The sequence below is a fragment of the Euleptes europaea genome, chromosome 20 (genome assembly GCF_029931775.1).
Source record: "Euleptes europaea isolate rEulEur1 chromosome 20, rEulEur1.hap1, whole genome shotgun sequence".
NCBI classification, from domain to species: Eukaryota; Metazoa; Chordata; class Lepidosauria; order Squamata; family Sphaerodactylidae; genus Euleptes; species Euleptes europaea.
Genome location: NC_079331.1, coordinates 13,968,542 through 13,986,001, shown reverse-complemented (window position 1 = coordinate 13,986,001; position 17,460 = coordinate 13,968,542).

Below are 17,460 nucleotides of genomic sequence, written 5' to 3'. Positions count from 1 at the left end.
GCCTCACCTACCTTGCAAGGTGTCTGTTGTGGAGGGGGAAGGGAAGGTGATTGTAAGCCAGCTTGAGTCTCCCTTAAGTGGTAGAGAAAGTCAGCATATAAAAACCAACTCTTCTTCTTCCTCTTCAAGCCTGTGTCCCCCCGCCTGTGACCCCTTACCCTAAGGGTAGACACGGGAGGCTTAGCTTGGGAAGCCGTGACACAGGCAGTCCTTCGGGAAGGTGTGTGTGTGTCAGCAATGCCTCAGGTAAGCACCTGCGCGAGCATAATGGCATCCTGGCCCCCTTTGAGCCGAACTCTGGAAGCCGAGCCGAACGCCGCCGAAGCCTCCTTAGAGCATCCCGCTGATACAGCCGCTTTCTACTTCTGAAATGCTGACGTGTTTTTTTTTTTCCCCTTCTCTCCCTTTCCTCCCCCTCTTGGCCGCGAAGCATGTCTTTGTTGATCTCATTCATGAATTGCTGAGCTCTTAAACCTGCTTTTTTCTGGGCCGGTTGAAGAGCGCACGAACGCCGCAGAAAGGGACTCGCGGAAAGGGGGAGGGAAAATCAGAGGAATCCGTCTGCAGTGACAACATGTATTGCTCGAGACGGCGTGGTGGTGGAGGGTGGATTAGTAACACTCTGCTGGCAGTCCTCCCACTGGGGAAACGCTGAATGGGCTGAGCTGTGTTCTCTCCCCCCTTTTCCCCATTGACTTTGCAAACGCGCACTTCCACTGTATGAATTTTAGATGTCGCCGTGAAATGAATCGGAGTGTCCAAAAAGATTGGTGCGGTCTGCTTGCTTGGAACGTTGCCGAGCTACTAATTTGACAATACCTCGCATAGTATAGCTACTGTATTTCATATAAACATATGTCAAATTTAATAATACAACTTGTGTGTGTGTTAAGTGCTGTCAAGTCGCTTCCGACTCATGGCGACCCTATGAATCAGTGTCCTCCAAAATGTCCTATCTTTGACAGCCTTGCTCAAGCCTTGCAAAATGAGGGCTGTGGCTTCCTTTATTGAGCCAATCCATCTCTTGTTGGGTCTTCCTCTTTTCTTGCTGCCCTCAACCTTTCCTAGCATGACTGTCTTCTCTAGTGACTCTTGCCTTCTCATAATGTGATCAAAATACGATAGCCTCAGTTAAGTCATTTTAGCTTCCAGGGTCAGTTCAGGCTTGATTTGATCTATAACCCTGTTTTTTTGGCAGTCCATGGTATCCGTAACCCTCTCCTCCAACACCACATTTCAAAGGAGTCTACTTTCTTCCTGTCAGCTTTCTTCATTGTCCAGCTTTCACACCCATACATAGTAATAGGGAATACGATGGCATGAATTAACCAAATCTTGGTGGCCAGTGACACATCCTTACACTTAGGAATCTTTTCTAGCTCCTTCATGGCTGCCCTTCCCAGTCTCCTTCTGATCTCTTGGCTGCAGTCTCCCTTTTGGTTGATGATGGAGCCAAGGAATAGAAAGTCTTTAACAATTTCCATTTCCTCAATGTCAACCTTAAAGTTGTGTAATTCTCCTGTAGTCAATACAACTTATACACTCCTAAATACAAAAAACTAAGCAAAAGACACTCGTGTTTATCCACAACCAGTGTGCGCTGTACTTCTATAAACTATCCAAACACTATACAAAAATTGATTCTTATTTGCAATACAATGCTTATATGATCTGTAAAAACAGTATGACCACATGGCTAATGCCTATATAGTACCACTTTTGGTTTCAACACTGGTATGTAACTGTCTTATGTGGAAAGTCCGTAAATGTTGAAGAAGACGGACATTCTCCTCCAGAAGCACATCAAGCCATTTCGTGTGAGACACTTCCTCAGTTGTATTTCATGGTCTTAGTCTCATATTTCAGGCATTCAATTTCTTGTTGAGGCCACAGGTGGTACTATATAGGCGTTAGCCATCTGATCATATTGTTATTACAGATCATACACCAAGAAGGCCGGACCAGAACCAACGGGTTGAAATTAAATCAAGAGCTTCTGTCTAGACATTAGGAAGAATTTTCTAACAGAGCGGTTCCTCACCGGAACAGGCTTCCTCGGGAGGTGGTGAGCTCTTCTTCCCTGGAGGTTTTTAAGGAGAGGCTAGATGGCCATCTGTCAGCAATGCTGATTCTGTGACCTTAGGCAGATGATGAGAGGGAGGGCATCTTGGCCATCTTCTGGTCAATAGGGGTGTGTGGGGGGGAGGTAGTTATGAATTTCCTTCATTGTGCAGGGGGTTGGACTAGATGACCCTGTTGGTCCCTTCCAACTCTGTGATTCTATGATTCCATGATATAAGCATTGCGAATAAGAATCAATTTTTGTATAGTGTTTGGATAGTTTATAGAAGTACAGTGCCCACTGGTTGTGGATAAACACGGGCGTCTTTTGCTTAGTTTTTGTATTTTTTATTTAGAAGTGTACAAGTTGTATTATTAAATTTGACATACCGTATTTTTCCGTGTATAAGACAACCTTTTTTTTCTTTAAAATTTTACAAAAAAATTGGGGGTCATCTTCTACGGAAGGTCGCAGCTCTCTTCCCCACCCGTCAGCTGATGGGTGGGGAAGAGAGCGGGCAGGGAAGAGCCCGGTCACCCTGGCCGGCCTGCAACCGGCCTTCTGATGGTCCCCGCTCTCTTCCTCACCCATATTTTTCTGTGTATAGGACTCCCCCATGTATAAAACGACCCCTGACTTCTTAATTTTGGGTTAAAAAAATAGTGGGCGTCTTATACATGGGGGCGTCTTATGCACAGGAAAATACGGTATGTTTATATGAAATACAGTAGCTATACGATGCGAGTTATTGTGGATACGTGCTGTGCATAGTAAGGTGTTGATTTTAGATTGAGCTACTAATTTGAGCATTGGCACATGGCGGGGGAGTTAGCTGAGGACTGCTTAGAATTGCCAACCTCCCGGTGCGGCCTGGAGATCGCCTGGAATTACAACTCGTTTCCAGAAACAGGTGCTTTAGATGTTAGACTCTACGGTATTACACCCCTCTGAGGCCCGTCCCCTCCCCAAACCCGGCCCACCTCAGGGTCTGCCCCCAAATCTCCAGGAATTTCACAACCTGGAGTTAGCAACTGTGGGCCATGGGGCCCTTTCCTGGGCGGTTCACCCCCGCCCCACATTGTTTGGCTTTACAGAAACCATGGTTTTGGAAAGCTCAACAATATTGTTGTCGCTTCCTAGCAACATCCAGAATGGTGACCGAGAGCTCTGTGGGCATTCTTTACTTAAAGGTACAGGTGTGGTTTCTAAGATTTTGGGGGATTTTTAATCCATTCCTACCATGTTTTTTTTTTTTTTTTAAGATTTCAGTTTTTTTGGTACATTTGGGGCTTCCTTTGGGTTGGTAGAGAAATTCCCCTATCTGCCTCTAGCTCCATGTTGCAGATCTGTTAATCCACACTCTGTGGCCTAATCTGGAATTGATACGATAAATGAAAAGGAAAGATCTGATGGAAAAGGAAAGATCTGATGGAAAAGTGATACATGTCTTCTGGTACATTCTAGAACGGGGAGGTAACTTTCTGGCTGAGTGGGCTTCTTTCCCAATATTTTGACCTTGGTTTTGTTTTTTTTGGAGCGGTGGACTCTGATCTGGAGAACCTGGTTTGATTCCCCCACTCCTCCACATGAGCGGCGGAGGCTTATCTGGCGAACTGGATTTGTTTTCCCACTCCTAAACATGAAGCCAGTTGGGTGACCTTGGGCAAGTTACAGCTCTTAGAGCTCTCTCAGCCCCACCTATAGGGTTGCCAGGTGCCTGCTAGTGGTGGGCAAACCCCCGGCAATTTACGCCTCTCCCCGCCAACCTCCTGAGGGTCGGTGGGCAAACGTTCTGCCTCGCGAGGGGCCTTATACTTCTTAGTTTGAGTGGTAAAGGGCCGCTTTACCACTCAAACTAAGAGGTAAAGGCCCTTTGCGAGGCGGCACTTCCGGTTCTCAACTGGGAGTGGCGTGCATCGGCGCACACGCGCTATCCGAGAATAGCCTCCCACCGGAGGAAAGGAGGGACCTGGCAACCCTACCCACCTACCTCACAGGGTGTCTATTGTGGGGAGGGGAAGGGAAGGTGATTGTAAGCCGATCTGAGTCTCCCTTAAGTGGTAGAGAAAGTCTGCAGATAAAAACCAACTCCTCCTCCTTCTTTTTGTTTAGACTGGAAATACTGGGTATTGAACCTGGGACCTTCTGCGTGGAAGGCCTGGGCTCTACCGCTGAGTTATGCCCCCCCTTCTGTCGTTTCCATCTGGAAAGTCGGCTTGAGAACGGGTGGGGGCGCAAGGCCACATCCGCACACTGGTTCCGAATTTTTAAAATATCTCCCCTTGGGACGACGAGTGGGCTGCTCGGAAGACCTGTGAGCTCCTAGGAGTTGATGCAATTAAATGGGAAAGCCATCTGCGGGAAAGCATAAACCAGGGATTTGCTTGTGAACAGCAGTGAAGTTCCTGACATCTGCCTGCCACACATCCGCGAAGCAGTATATGCTCGGCAGTCAACTAACCGCGAGCGATCGCAACCCGGGCCCTCTCCTTGGTCCGTTTCCAGCCTTGCAAACTGCATCATTGTTGGCAAAGGGCAGATTGTGGGAGAGAAACGACACATCCTGAAATGCGCAACATAACACATGGGCAGGAGGGGTGGAGAACATGATCGTCTAACCATGCCCAGCTGCTAAGGAAGGCAAGCCAGCTGTTCAACCGGGTGCGCTCACCGCCGTGGCCTTAATTATAGAAGTTACGAGAGGGCGGAGGGCCCAGTTTCCTTCAGATTGAGCATCGTTCTGGTGGCCCTATTATCAAGTAGGGTTGGTGCTATTTTTACTGGCCTCCCTTCGGGGTTTTAACAGCCGCATCCTTGTGCGCAAGTCGGAGCCAAAAGCACTCAACTGACTTGGTAGTGTTAAAATCATTAGCAAAACTTGGGTGATGATTTTCTTTTTTGTGTGTGGTGGCGATTGAAGAAGAGTTGGTTTTTATATGCCGACTTTGTCTAGCACTTAAGGAAGCATCAAATCCGCTTACAATCTCCTTCCCTTCCCCTCCCCACAACAGACACCCTGTGAGGTAGGTGGGGCTGAGAGAGCTCTAAGAGAGCTGTGACTCGCCCAAGGTCACCCAGCAAGCTTCATGGGGAGGAGTGGGGAAACCAACCCGGTTCCCCAGATTAGCCTCCGCCGCTCATGTGGAGGAGTGGGGAATCGAACCCGGTTCTCCAGATTAGAGTCCGCCGCTTCAAACCACCGCTCTTAACCACTACACCATGCTGGCTCTGAACACACTAGCTACCCACGAGTTTAAAAAGTCTGACGTTCCCACAATTCAGAGGATGGTGTTGGAAAATGTCCCTTACCTCTATTTTCAACCTAAAAACTGTCACAGAGGAACGTTCAGTAATGTTTTAGTTGCTTGTGGTGTGTCGCAAATGATGCGTGATTCAATTTCTGGGCGTATAGAAGAACAGAGCAGCTTTTTGTGGATGTGTCCGTAGAGTGGGAACTATGATTCTGACCCTTTAGGCATGGGAGGTTTTGCCTTGGATTTGCCGCTCTCTGGATGCACGTTTCCCCCCATCCGAATTCTCAAAACTCTGCATGGGGGCTTATTGTTGAGTTCTGAGAATTCGGATGGGGGAAAATGTGCCTCTAGTGCACTGGTTCCCAACCGGGGGTCCGTGGACCCCCAGGGGTCCGCGAGAACTAAATTAAGGTCTGCGAAACAAAGTTATAAACCCATAATAAATTAATATTTTCAATTAAAAGTTCTCTATTAGAAAAATATATATTCAAATATTATTCTAACTTTAATGTTTAACAGTTATGATTAAAGTTTATTTTCAAATTCTCAGAATTTTTATTTTGAACCTTGGGGTCCCTGCACCGAACAAAAAAGTCCTAGTGGTCCCTGGTCAAAAAAAGGTTGGGAACCACTGCTCTAGTGAATGGCAAATCCAAGGCAAAACCTCCCATTCGTAAATGGGCTGTCTCTGCTGGTAGTTGATTTCTGCCTGATTTCGGCAGCTGAATTCCGACTGAGCAAAGCTTGAGAAGGGTTTAACCCTCTTGAGTTGCTAGTAATATAAAATATGACTTCTGTCAAATTAAAAAAAAATCTTCTGATCATCTTGACAGTTCCCCTGCCCCTCTTCTTGAGGTTCAGGTAAACTTTTGCAGGGCTTCCTACTAATGTAGAATGAGGGGTTCTGTCAGCTTGCAATGTCCTGTCGTGTTAATTGCAAAATTCAAGCTGGATTTAGTAACATCAGGGGTGAATGTGTGGATTTCCAGGCTTCAGAGAATTGCAATTATTCTCAGTCAGCATTCTGCTTTAACGATAAGTCTTTCCTACCAGGGATTTGAAAGATTCATGGCTTAACCCCAAAGTTCTGTTGTCTCATGCAGAATCTTTGCTTTTATGTAAACCCAGCCTGAAAACCAGTTAAGATGGTATTTTTCAAAGCCAATTTAGTTCATATGAAACCTTACTTCCAATTTAATCAGTGTGGGGATCTTGGCCTCAAATTCTGCCATAAAGGACCTTTGGGTGTTGGCAATTTTTCTCCACCCCTAAATTCAACTTGACAAATCCACAGTATGTGTTTTAATTTTAATTGGAATGGATTAAGAAAATTCGACAGCAGAAGGGCTTGAAAATGCTCGCTGCGGTTAATGCCATGTGACGGTCTGGTTCTCACTGATACAGGCGGCAGGTCAGAAGTCGTCTGATGGAATACGCCTCCGCATGAAACAATGCCCTTCACTTAGAAAGCTAGCATTTCAGGGACACAAGGTCTTGTTGTGCTAGGGATATTTTTTTGCATGTCATGTGAACCCTGCCAGCATTCGGCAGGAATACAGTCCAGATAGAGGTTACCCCTCTGAAATCTAAACCAGAACCTGATTCACTTTCTTGATATTTAATGGTGGTAGAGCAGTGTGTGTGCAATTAACATGAATTTACCTGGGTAAATATTCCCATTTCCTTTTTTATCGTTGTCAAGTCGCGGCTGATTTAGTGAAGGGTTTTCGAAGCAAGAGACAAACAGAGGTGGGGCATTGGGGAAAGTTTAACCAGAAGCCTAATTATTAGGGTTTATTCTGCTTCAAGTAAGTCTGGAGTGGTAACATTGGGGTATTCCCAGATAACTTCGAATGTTACATTTTTTAAAGAATGCGTCATTCTCCAGTATTTTGATAAGTTCTAGCAGGATCGAGCGATAAGAACAAGCAAAATTAGCGTTGGTTCTTGTAGGTGATCCGGGCTGTGTAACCGTGGTCTTGGTATTTTCTTTCCTGACGTTTCGCCAGCAGCTGTGGCAGGCATCTTCAGAGGAGTAACACTGAAGGACAGGCTCCTAGGTACAACTTATACAGTCACCAGTATTAAGTAGTAAAGCTTCAGTGTCCTTCAGTGTGACTCCTCTGAAGACGCCTGCCACAGCTGCTGGCGAAACGTCAGGAAAGAAAATACCAAGACCACGGTCACACAGCCCGGATAACCTACAAGTGAACTCTGACCGTGAAAGCCTTCGACAAAATGAGTGTTGTTCAAACTGTAACTATAACCAGAAAACACAACACTTTAAATCGTTTTCTCTGCTTGGTGCCAGTTTGGTTTTCAAGTCGGGGGGATGATTAAATGGACTCTCCCGCCCCCCGCCCCTCGGTTACACGTCTTTGGCTCCAAAGAAAACGGCTGGCGCCTTTTCAGTGGTCTTTTTAAAGACCAGATTTACGGCGCTTCTGCTAAATATTTAAAACCTATATTATACCGGCGAGGAGGGAGGAACACCTGGGAAGCTGGGACGAATAAAGATGTTTCGGCTGGGTGTGGAGATCGCCTGGAAAATGATGTCACTGTTGGGAGCTTGAAGGGCTGTATAGGAAGTGCATTGGCACAGTGGGGTTCAAACTGAGACCCTCTACTATAGAGTTTTTTGCTCAAATACTGGAGCATCCTCAAGCTGCTGCGGTGGGAGCAGTCTTGGAGCGAGGGAAGGGGCTGCGGCCGGCTCTTGGGGGGGGGACCTGGATCGGCGCCACCTGCCCTCCCAAGAGATCTGGGCAAGACCCCCATGCCCCTGCTCGAAGCCTTGGCCGGTGTGGGCTGTGAGAAGGGGGGAGCAAGTCCGGTCTCTGCTGAGAGCAGTTGTGCACCCGTCGGTGCCCTTTGTCCTGGGGGCCCTGGGGCCAGCTGCTCTTGGCGGCGGCTGCATGGGCGGCCAGGTGTGGCTCCAGAGCACACCTGCCCCCCCCCAGTATGCCCAGGGAGGACGATGTAGACGGCCTAGGGGGGCATAAACCCTCTATATGGGGATGGACCATTTTGTGATGATGTCGCTTCCACTGCATGCCGGAAGTGCTGGGCGTAGCCTTCCTCACTGCCAGTAGCCTCCCCCAGGGTACCAGGAGGGGCCTGGCAAGTGGCAACCCCAAATTTTTCTGTGCTCATTGTAAGGTGTGAACGAGGCTGTTGACTTTGGCCTCCCGGAAGTTACCACCCCAGTGACTACAGATCTCACCATCTCTCTCGAAGGAAGGGAGAAGAGACCCAGCGCTCTTTTAAAAAGCATTGTTTCCTTTTCTCCATTTTCAAAATCTTCTGTTCTGGATCTTTTATCCGTTCTACAATCCAGACTAATCCTGCAGCTTGGTAATACAATTTCAAATTCAGTAGAGCGAAGCCACCTCTCTTCTCCTCCTGCATCACTTTGAAATTAATTCTTGGTTTTTCCCCATCCCAGACAAATTTGTTAATTTGTCTCTGCCAGCTATCCAAAGTCTTTCCCTCAATACTGATTGGCAACATCTGAAATAGGAAATTCATTCTTGGTAACACATTCTTTTTAATTGTAGCGATTCTTCCCAGCTGTGATAGTTTTAACATAAGAACATAAGAGAAGCCCTGCTGGATCAGACCAAGGCCCATCAAGACCAGCAGTCTGTTCCCACAGTGGCCAACCAGGCGCCTCTAGGAAGCCCCCAAACAAAATGACTGCAGCAGCACCATCCTGCCTATAATATATTCAGCATGCTCCTCTGATCCTGGAGAGAATAGGTATGCATCATGACTAGTATCCGTTTTAACTAGTAGCCATGAATACCCCTTTCCTCCATGAACATGTCCACTCCCCTCTTAAAGCCTTCCAGGTTGGCAGCCATCACCACATCCTGGGGCAGGGAGTTCCCCAATTTCACTATGTGTTGTGTAAAGAAATACTTCCTTTTATCTGTTTTGAATCTCTCACCCTCCAGCTTCAGCAGACGACCCCGCGTCCTAGCATTATGAGAAAAGCTCCCTGTCCACTCTCTCCAAACCAGGCATACTTTTATAGACCTCTATCATGTCTCCCCTTAATCGCCTTCTTTCCAGGCTAAACAGCCCTAAGCGTTTTAACTGCTCCTCATAGGGCCGTTGCTCTAGTCCCCTGATCATTTTGGTTGCTCTTTTCTTTAGCTTGGACAATGTTGATTAAGTAGAAGTGCAGGGACGCTCTTCGTCTGGAGCGTGGAGTCTTCTTACGAAGTGACGTAGCGACAATCTGTCAGTGAATCCGCCCGGGTGTAAGCGAAGCCAAAGGCTGGCATTTTGCGTGTGTGTGTGTGTGTGGGGGGGGGGCTGTAGAATTTATAGCGCATATGTAATGTAGGTTGTAAATCACATTAATGTTGTCAGCCGTTCTGCAGCCCAGTGTTCGTATGTACGTGCGGAATACATCTTTGGGAGGCGCCCTGGCTGGTATAGAAGGCTCATTTCTTTAACAAATAATTTCTAGTCTCGCTCTTGGTTGGTACCTATCTGGGAGTTTTCCTTAGAGGCGCAAGTGGGGTCATTGCAATGCGTAGTAGTAGTAGTAGAAGAAGAAGAGTTGGTTTTTATATGCCAATTTCTCTACCTTTTAAGGGGAATCAAACCGGCTTACAATCACCTTCCCTTCCTCTCCCCACAACAGACACCTTGTGAGGTAGGGTGGGGCTGCGACTAGCCCAAGGTCACCCAGCTGGCTTCTTGTGTAGGAATGGGGATTCAAACCTGGTTCACCAGATTAGTGTCTGCCGCTCATGTGGAGGAGTGGGGGATCAAACCCAGTTCTCCAGATTAGTCCACCATACTTAACCACCATACCACACTGGCTGTATAGTGGTTAGAGTGTCGGTCTTGGTTATGAAGCCCTGCATGACAGAAACGTTTGTGCACTCTTGGTGATGGGCGGCCGCTTCATTTCTCCCTGATGGGGGGAATTACAAAACACGCCGGATTGAAAGGTCGACCCAAATGATTTGAAGGCCAACAGACACCTTGTGAGGTAGGTGGGGCTGAGAGAGCTCAGAGAGAACTGTGACTAACCTCAAGTCACCCAGCTGGCTTCATGTGGAGGGGTAGGGAAACCAACCTGGTTCTCCAGATCAGATTCCACCGCACTTAACCACTGCACCCCTTCACCCTGATGCGTTGTAACGCACTCCCTTCAGCCGTCTTGGAAGGGAGATACAAAAAGATACCATATGCAGGACGGTTATGCCCCTGCTCTGACGGGAGTACTGAGACCCTTGAGCACGTTGTGTTTGGATGCAAAATCTATAACAAGATACGAGAAGCCGTTCTTTCTGTATTATCGGGCCTCCCAGGGCGATCCAGAGCTTTTAGTCTTTCTAACATGCTCTCAGACAAGGATATGGAGATAACTTTTAAAGTGGCCAAATTTGGATGGCAAGCTATGAGGATCAGGCGTGCATGGGTCGAACTTAATGGTGGAGCGATTTTATATTTATATTCCAATTCCAAACATGTAATATTTTTTAAATTATGCGCTCAACGGCTTTTACGAGTGAGAGATTGTAAGATGTTATAGGGGCTCGCACTTGATACTCTTTTATATGTGTTACGTTATGTATGTATATCTGGTTTGTTTTTATGCTGGTCTTGGACCGTATTAAACTCTCTTTACCTTTAACCACTACACCACGCCGGCTGGCTCTATAGTGGTTAGAGTGTTGGTCTTGGTTATGAAGCCCCACGTGATAGAAACGTTTGGGCACTCTTGGTGGAGGGGGGCGACTTCAATTCTCCCCAATGGGGGAATTCTGAAACGCACCGGGCTGAAAGGTTGACCCGAGTGATTTGAAGGTCACGGGAATGTTTTCGTTCTCGGTCTGGCAGGTGGGCTACATCCAGCTTGGGTCCGAGCTGGTGCAGATCCAGCCGGTGAACGCCTCCGAGTCTTCCTTCAGCGGGAAGGAGCACTTCGTCAGATGGAAGCGGACCGCCGCCAAGCCAACCCGTGCTGCCAAGTCGGAGATCCCAAACGAACACTGCAAAGTCGTCGCTGGTGAGTGCGGAAATCAATATTGTGGGTCAGCTTCCTCGTGCCAAGATTAATCATGGTAGGTGGAATTGGCCTTGGCTATCAGACTGATGAGAGTGGCATTGTATAATGAGAATCATAGAGTTGGAAGGTGCCATACAGGCCATCTGGTCCAACCCCCCTGCTCAAGGCAGGATCAGCCTCGAGCATCCCTGACAAGTGCTTGTCCAGCCTCTGCTTAAAGACCACCAGTGAGGGGGAGCTCACCACCTCCCTAAGTAGCTGATCCCACTGTCAATCAACTCTTTCTATAATTTTTTTTTGCCCTAATATCCAGCTGGTACCTTTCCTCCCACAACTTAAACCCATTATTGTGAATCCTATCCCCTGCTGCCAACAGGAACAGCTCCCTGCCCTCCTCTAAGCGACAGCCCTTCAAATACTTCAAGAGAGCAATCATCCCCCTCAACCTCTTCTTCTCTGGACTGAACATACCCAACTCTCTCAGCCTTTCCTCACAGAGACACCACATCCTGGAGTTTTTTTGGCCTCGTCTTCTCAATCGTTGTCTCCAAAGTAGCTTCCACTGGTTTCGTTGCTGTTTGAGCCAGTAAGCTGCCTCATTAGGGTGTGTTCGTGTGACCATTGGGTTCCAAACAATGGTCACAAAAGTTACAAAAGTCTTAGAAGTAGCTGAGCAATAGCTCCACACTGCAGAGGTGACCCCATAGGGTTTCATTGTTATGTAGGACCTCTGGAATTTTTAGGGAAGTCCCAAAGTTTCAACCCTGACCTGGATGGCCCAGACTAGCCCCGTCTCATCAAACCCAGGATCAGCCTTGGTTAGTACTTGGATGGGAGACCATGAAGGAAGTCAAGGGTCACTATGCAGGAGCAGGTAATGGCAAACCACCTCTGAACATCTCTTGCCTTGGAAACCCTACGGGGTCGCTGTAGCTGGCAGTGACTCGCCGGCACTTTCCACCTTTACCACCAAAAATTTCATTCAGAGTATGCTGTAGACTTCATCTTCCTCTCCCCAGCACTGGGTGTGGTATTGGAAGTCTGAAAGCAGCGAAGAAACTGACATGCTAAGCATGAAAAAAACAGACAAGGCCTGGGACCTGTCAAGGTAAAGGTCCCCTGTGCAAGTACCGGGTCATTCCTGACCCATGGGGTGACGTCACATCCCAATGTTTACTAGGCAGACTGTGTTTATGGGGTGGTTTGCCAGTGCTTCCCCAGTCATCTTCCCTTTACCCCCAGCAAGCCGGGTCCTCATTTTACCGACCTCGGAAGGATGGCAGGCTGAGTCAACCTTGAGCCGGCTACCTGAAACCAACTTCTGTCGGGATTGAACTCAGGTCGGGAGCAGAGCTTGGACTGCAGTACTGCAGCTTTCCACTCTGCGCCACGGGGCTCATTCTGGGACCTGTAGTCTACCAAATTTTGCTCACAATGAAATTTCGAGGCCCATTCAGAAGCTGCAGCTTCATGCAAAACATCTGAAAGAACTGTCAGGGAAGCAAAAATAGGCGAGGACTCCTGACATTTCTCCCTCTGAAAGGTCTCAGGACTGATTCAAACAACTGTGGAAAGAGATTTGATGTGAGGAACAGTTAACGTGGATTGACTCAATCGAGGAAGCCAGAGCTCTCAGTTTGCAAGACCTTGAGCAAGGCTATTAATGATAGGATGCTTCCTAGGTCATTTCATAGGGTTGCCATAAGTTGGGAATGACTTGATGGCACATAACACACAACCGTTGCAGTTATACCTTAGTAGGATAGAATTACAGAATAGAATAGAATCATAGAGTTGGAAGGGACCACCAGGGTCATCTAGTCCGACCCCCTGCACAATGCAGGAATTTCACAACTACTTCCCCCACACACACCCAGTGACCCCTACTCCATGCTTACTGGCAGCCCAGTGAGGTGTTTACTGGCAGCCCAGTGAGTGTTAAGCTCAAGCATAGATTACCCTTAGGTAGGGTTGCCAACCTCCAGGTACTAGCCGGAGATCTCCTGCTATTACAACTGATCTCCAGCCGGTAGAGATCAGTTCACTCTATGGCACTGAAGTCCCTCTCCTCCCAAACCCTACCTCACAAGGTGCCTGTTGTGGGGAGAGGAAGGAAAAGGAATGTAATGATTGTAAACCGCTTTGAGACTCCTTAAAGGTGGAGAAAAGTGGGGTATATAAACCTTCTCTTCCTCCTCCTTTGTAGTTAGGATGTCAAGTTTCATCCTGGCACAATTTCAATGACTCAGGAGGTTGGCTGGAAGAGGAAAAGAAAAGCACCATAAGAACACATTTTTTTATGCTACCAAAATGCTCATGCGTAGAGTTGGGCGCAGTACCTGAATTATAAGGAAGCCAAAATAAAAATTGTGAGAGGATAGTGGAATATCTTTGGGGGGTTCAGTATGACCATGGGCGGTTGCAGATTTCGCCTAAAGGGCAAGTCAGGCTGGATTTGGAGATCTCTCCATGGATATAATGTCTCTAGAATTTACAGAGAGATTCTCAAAAAACTTTGCTACCTTTTTAGGTGTGTATTTCCTTGCGATGTACCGCCGGGAACCTTTACAGACAGATGCGTGTGAATCATGGTGGCTTGGTAGTTATACTAAGATGACATGTTTTCAAATATGCAGTTGTAGATGAGCAATACATTTATAGTGGTGGAGTAATGATGTGTATATTTGAGAATTTGAGATAAAAACCATGGTTGTGTGTGTGTGTGGAGGAACAACTAGAATCTGACCACACCTGAAAACATGGAGCTCCCTTATCCTGAATCAGACCCTTGGTCCATCACAGTCAATATCTCTAATCTGACAGGCACCAGCTCTCCAGGGTCTCAGGTATAGGTAGGGTTGCCAACCTCCAGGTAGTAGCTGGAGATCTCCCGCTATTACAACTGATTTCCAGCTGAAAGAGATCAGTTCCCCTGGAGAAAATGGCCACTTTGGCAATTGGACTCTATGGCATTGAAGTCCCTCCTAGGGTTGCCAGGTCCCTCTTCACCACCAGAGAGAGGTTTTTGGGGTGGAGCCTGAGGAGGGCAGGGTTTGGTAAGAGAAGGGGCTTGAATGCCATAGAGTCCAATTGCCAAAGCGGCCATTTTCTCCAGGGGAACTGATATCGGCTGGAGATCAGTTGTAATAGCAGGAGATCTCCAGCTAGTACCTGGAGGTTGGCAACCCTAGTCCCTCCCCAGACCCGCCCTCCTCAGGCTCCGCCCACAAAACCTCCAGGTATTTCCCAACCCAGAGCTGGCAACCCTAGGTAGAGAGGTCTTTCACATCATCCTACTACCTGATCCTTTCAAGGGGAGATGCTGGGGGTTGAACCTGGGACCTTCCTCATGCAAACCGTAATAATTAACTCGTTTGTAAAATTAGAGAAAGCAAAAGACGACTGCGTAGTAACATCCCGCAAACCACGAGTCAAAGCAGGATTACAAATATTGGCGTGCAGGGTAAACACAGCAGGGTCGTGCACACAATGCAAAAGCAAGAGTATCAAAACAGGATTACAAAACTGGCACACGAGGCTATAAAAACAGAGGAGTGCATGCCGGAAAACTAGAATACAAAGGGAGGAAAAATGCACTAAAAACCCCCCTATACAACGTACAATAAATAAAGCAATGGGAATTGCCTAAAGTTTTTCATGGAAATTAATACCTTTCCTTTACCTTTATCCCTTAGAAGCTCCTTGATCCATTGATCTTGAGCAGCATATAGCTAATGTTTGAGGGATATAAGGACCGAAATAAATCTTGCCACTGACAATGTAGCCTTGGGATCCCTGTCACAATAAAAAAGGCATTATGTCAGAGATATAGATTTATATGTTAAAAGGGGAGAGGTATAATGTGATCGAAGTTCCTCATAAAAGCGACATTCCAAGAGGGCAGGAGCTAATGAATCGATAGAGCCAGAGGAGCAAGGACAAGTCCTGTCTGGGTATGGTATATTCAAAATTCTGCCCTGCATAACCATAGAGGGGTTCGCATTCAGTCTAGCGAAACAGAAGGCTCTAGAAAGACAAGGAGTTGTCAGATAATAAGTATAAGCAGGCAAACCACATGGTGGTGGTATCCGAAGAACTTGGATGAACAAACGCGGCGAGCATGAAAAGTAGCGCTGTTATAATCAAGCTCTTTAATGCGCTTTTTAAATTTGGGGAAAGCTCTAGTTTTCCCAATATCTAATAACATATCCTGCGGGAAATTAATACCAATGAAGCTAAAGAATAACCTTCAAGGGTGCGATTCTGACGTTTAACAAGTCAAGATCTAGCCAAGCCACATTGCGCAAGCAAAGCCCATTGGAACAAGTCGACCCAAAATGGGCTGTTATATCTGGACATTGCGAAGTTTCTTAATCGCTTTTCCAATGGTCACGGGTGGCGATTTAAATGCGGTACATGGAAGGGCCGTGATATAAAACACAGCTTGAGCGCACAAAACAAGGCAGGTCATTTGCTAAGAAAAGATTAGTATTTAATGCTTATGACACGAAGTCCATAAATTACTCTGGGGAGGGAAAATGCATCTGTTTTAAGTTCGGCTCAGTTGAGCCACATACTTTGTTTTGAAGCCTATAGTCATACTCCACATAGACACAGGAATTTATTATTACAAAAAAAATATGATTTTTTTAAAAAAAGAAGGTGGGTCTTGTTTACTTTTAACACAACTTTTTCTTTTCCTCTTCCACACAAGCAAAAATAGTAACGCTATCCATGAGGTGTATAGTATATAGTGATGTATAGTAACACCGTCCATGAGGGTTGCCGGGCGGTGTGGGAACCGGTGAGACAGGGATATGGGGCCGACTGCAGCATCACGTCGTGTCCGGTAAAAGACTGGTTCTAGGAATTGCCAGAAACTCTATAGTAACACCTGCCAGAGTTTTTGTTAGTCTTTAAGATGCTGCTAGACTCTTGCTCTTCTTCACTGCTCTTAAGCACTATACCACGCTGGCTCTCAGCACCCTTATTCCCACCTCATTTTCCTGCCGTTCGGGTCCCCCATGCAGGAGTTCCTCAGCAAACAAACCAAGGAGGGAATGACTCTCTGAGGTCAGTGTGTTAAAAAAAATCAGTGGGCTTACTCAAGGCTTAACGGGTTTGTGCTGTTTGAAGAAGAGTTGGTTTTTATATGCAGACTCTCTCTACCACTTAAGGCAGAATCAAACCGGCTTACAAACCCCTTCCCCTCCCCAAAACAGACACCCTGCGAGGTAGGTGGGGCTGAGAGAGCGTGACTGGCCCAAGGTCACCCAGCTGGCTTCGTGTGTAGGTGTGGGGGAAACAAATCAAGTTCGCCTCCGCCGCTCACGTGGAGGAGTGGGGAATCAAACCCGGTTCTCCAGATCAGAGCCTGCTGCTCCAAACCACCGCTCATAACCGCTGCACCACGCTGGTATAAGTTTGTCACTGTAATTACAATACTTAAAAAAAAAAAATATTGAAAATAATGTTTAAAATCCCGGAGAGGATTTTGTTTTATTGAGAGCCAGATATACATGCTTCATCATTCACCCGGGTCATTTCTCTTAGACAGTTGCAAATTCTAAGTAGTGCTAGTAGGCTGCACCCCCTCCCCCAAGTCTGCAATGGCCGTCTCTCCACCATGCAAGTGTTTCCCACTGTAGGTTTAACTTGGCCAGGAAAACTCATTGTTATGGCCAAAGACCATGCGCACTAAAAATAGCCAACGAGCAATGTACTGAAACCTCCGTGATCCCATATTAGGAAGAATCTGTTGAAAATATTAACAAGTGCATTTTTAAGATAATGGTTTATAATAGATGTGTTAACTTTCAGAGGTTGGTGGAGTGCTTGGACATTTTTGGGTGCCCCCCTTGAGGTTTGCCCAGGCTAATTCATAGAAAACAAAGCGGTTTCTTTAAAACTTTTTTCTTTTTCAACCTGCTCCAGCGTGGTGTAGTGGTTAAGAGTGGTGGTTTGGCGCGGTGGACCCGAATCGGGAGAACCGGGTTTGATTCCCCACTCCTCCGCATGAGTGGCGGAGGCTAATCTGGTGAACCGGGTTGGTTTCCCCACTCCTCTGCATGAAGCCAGCTGGGTGACCTTGGGCTGGTCACAGCTCTCTTAGA